At 43.8% G+C, this 3,262-nt stretch overlaps 1 long non-coding RNA gene across 1 annotated transcript; it reads right to left on the bottom strand.

Annotated features, from left to right (window-relative positions):
• Window positions 1–237: 237 nt before the first annotated feature.
• Window positions 238–2,350, bottom strand: LOC129011745 (uncharacterized). The gene is made up of 3 exons (XR_008493420.1): window positions 2,233–2,350; window positions 1,427–1,480; window positions 238–266 (listed from the first exon to the last, which is right to left on the bottom strand). It is a non-coding gene; the product is annotated as an uncharacterized LOC129011745 (long non-coding RNA).
• Between the last annotated feature and the right edge of the window lie 912 nt (window positions 2,351–3,262).

The raw sequence follows: 3,262 nt of genomic DNA, 5'->3' as shown, positions 1-3,262 counted from the left end.
GAGAGGTTTTCATTTAACACTTTGAAGCCAGAGTAGCAGGTGCCATGTCTTCTCCCCCAAGTTGGTAATATATATGCACCCATCATTAAAATGTGCCCTTTGAATTCTTACGTATTGCTTTCATTCTGTGCTCCATTCAGTAGATTATTTTGTACACATTCATTCCCAGAAGCTGCTGTAATGGGCCATCACGTTCCCTCTCTTATGTTTTCTCTTCTCTTGTGAATGAAGGAGCAATTAGCTTTGACAATCAGTAGGCAGAAAGACTGTCAAACCCATTTTGAAAAAATAAAAACAAAACACCTTGTTACATCTTTGGAGTAGCCTAAGAATAAATGTATGACTCCACATTTTAAAAAAGAAACTTTTTTTCTCCCCACAGATGTGCAGGAATGTAGATAGCCAAATGTGTGTGGCCATCCCAAGACCTATGTGTTCTTGGAAGATTTTGCCAATGTTTTCTCCCAATTTTGCTGCAGCACGAAACATTTCTGAAGTTCAACTTTAGGGATTATATTGAGGATCACTTTACACGTCACGTAAGAAAATAACTTTCTTCCTCAGCTTAGGAGTCAATTGTGATATTGATAGGATTTTTAGCACCTCTCTTGGTACAAAAGAGGAAGGAGAATTAAGCCTATAGTGTAGGCAAATAAATGATGGCAATAAGGAAATCCATAGACCAACCAGAATGTGGGCCTCCTCAGTGACTACAGAAATTACCATGAAAATGGAAGAGAAATGGGCCCAGGTAATGACAGTGCTTTCAAGCTGTCCCAGTCAATAAAAATGCTTGAGAAATGGTTTCTCAGCCTTGCCATTGGGAAGAGGAGAGAAGGAACTACTCTGGCTATTACTCCCTACACCTTCCTTATCCCCAGTACTGTGGCCCGTGCCTCAAGTTCTGTGGACAATAAGAAACAAACAGCAACAAAACATATCAACTCTGGAGCTTTTGGACGTGAGGGCCAGATGTATGGTTGAAGCCTGGAAAGCAAAGGGAATAAAGAAATAAAAAGACATAAAATATGAACCCACATGTCCTCTAAATATGTTTCAGAATAATCCTTTTTGTTTCTTTAAATTCCAGAACCTATACTCCCTTCCTTTTTCCCTCCTAAGAGTACAGGCCTGAAGGAGCTATAGGTGAGCTTTCCGAAAGGAAGCATCCTCTGCTTTACGTTATGGCCCTGCCATAGGAATGAGCTCTCCAGTGGGCACACAAACCCAGGCGCGGTCGCCATGAGGTCACTCTTCTGCTTGGCCGCCACCATGAGCCAGACTCTTGACCCCCTACCAGACACTGCTCTTACCACCACCCTTCTGTCCTACCAAGGCTAGAACATGGAGGCCAAAGCCTATGAGTTTCAAAAAGATATTGCAGATACTGTGATTTATCACCGTTTTAGGCTTGAATTCTCCTTACAACATTCCTTCGCGATGTCTCCAATTCCCTAGGACTCTTCCTGTTGGAGAGAACCTTTAAATAAGAGAATGCATGTAACTCATTCAGTGCAGGGCCCAGGGCATAAAGAACTCATTTGATAAAGTATTCCTCCTTCTGAAAGCTCAGATAAGCATCAAATGATACTGACCTCACAGATCTGAAATTTATGCCATATAAGTTCCACCCATTGATTCTAGATGTAGCCTCTGCAACCCTACAAAACCAGAATAACCCCTTGAAAATTCCTCCATGTCCACTTCTCTCCATGGCAAATAGACTAATTTTCAGCTGCTCCTCAGGAGATATGATGATATGATTGTTCTCCTCTGATTGCGTTCCAGTTTATTTTTACCTACCAGCCAAGTGTTTTAAAATTAACCATTTTGGTGTATTTCTTTTTAAAGTGGGTATGCGTGTGTGTGTGTGTGTGTGTAATCACACTGTTACATTATTTTGTACCTTACTTTTTAAATGTATGCTTCCCTTCCTTAAATGCTCTTACACTGTGCTCTTAATTATTCTAGTTAATAATCGTGATAAGAGCAAATATGTGATGAATTCTCGCTACAGTCCACGCACTCCACCAAACATATTTCATTCACGTCAAGCCTCTGAGGTCGGCCCACAGATCATCAACATTTTACAAATGAAAGCTGCTGTCAAGTCATGGTGTATGCAGGCTCAAAAGCCACCCAAGTTCACCAGGAAGTAAAGGGCAGAGCCAAGATCCAAACACAGATACAGCCAGCCCCAGAGCCCACACTCTTTCCTGCTTTCTGTTTTACCTTTCTGGTTCTTCTTTGGCTAAAAAGTCCTTTATGTTGTCCTTTATCCTTTTATAACTCCAGCACTTTGGAACTTGAGCCTGTGGCAGTATTTTCAGAGCCCTGTCTTTCTCTCTTGTACTTATCTTCAGGGGTAGGTCTTATGTCTATCTTTAAAAATTACGCACATGAACTACAAACAGCCTGAGCCCGTGGAGTCGCTGGCAGGCAGCCTCTTGTCTTCGGGCACTTCCCACTCTTCTTGATTTGCATGATAACCTCGTTGGGAGGACTTCCTGTCCAGCCTCATTTCATGGGATCTGCCTCCCTGTCCTTGGAAACTTTCTGACAGCCCTGATAGTGCCCGGTTGCATGTGTGACTTTGGGAAGCCTTTGTTTTCTTGATTGCTGCTGCCTGAAGAACCTATTTCTTCCCCTTTGTCAACTAGCAGTCAACATCTATGCTTTTTCCAAAACCTGGGAGATAAATGATCAGCATGATGAGCCAGTAACTGGCCTAATACTCTGGATTCAGCCTGGCAGGTGGAGAGTTGGTCTCCAGTCATTCCTCCATCTTGCCTCTGTGTGGTTTACAGGTAAACCAGGATCACGGCATCAAGCTTTCCCTTTTCCTTCTTCCAGTGAGTGATTTGTGATGCACTCTCTTCCAAGTTAATATAACCATCCATCTTCGCCGAGATCTGACCAACTTGCTCAACCCTCCAGCTTGCAAGTTTTCCAAAAGCACAGCTCCATCTTCTCCCTTGGTGCTTGTGTCTCCTAGGGCTGCCATACGTACCATGAACTGGGTTCTGGGGGCCAGGAGCCTCAAATCAGAGTGCCAAGGGGGCCATGCCCGTCTGAGACTGATTAGAGTCCTTCCCTGCCTCCTCCCTCCCTGGGCTGGCAGCTGCAGCTCCCCAGTTCTGCCTCTGCCCTCCCATGCCATTGCCCTTCTCTATCATCTCCCACTCTTCTACCTATAAGGACACTAGTCCTGTTGGGTTCAGACACATTGTAATGCCCTCTTCTTAACCTGATTACATCTGCA

This window comes from Pongo pygmaeus, chromosome 14, assembly GCF_028885625.2.
Source record: "Pongo pygmaeus isolate AG05252 chromosome 14, NHGRI_mPonPyg2-v2.0_pri, whole genome shotgun sequence".
Taxonomy (NCBI): domain Eukaryota; kingdom Metazoa; phylum Chordata; class Mammalia; order Primates; family Hominidae; genus Pongo; species Pongo pygmaeus.
This window is presented reverse-complemented; position numbering and strand designations above follow the sequence as displayed.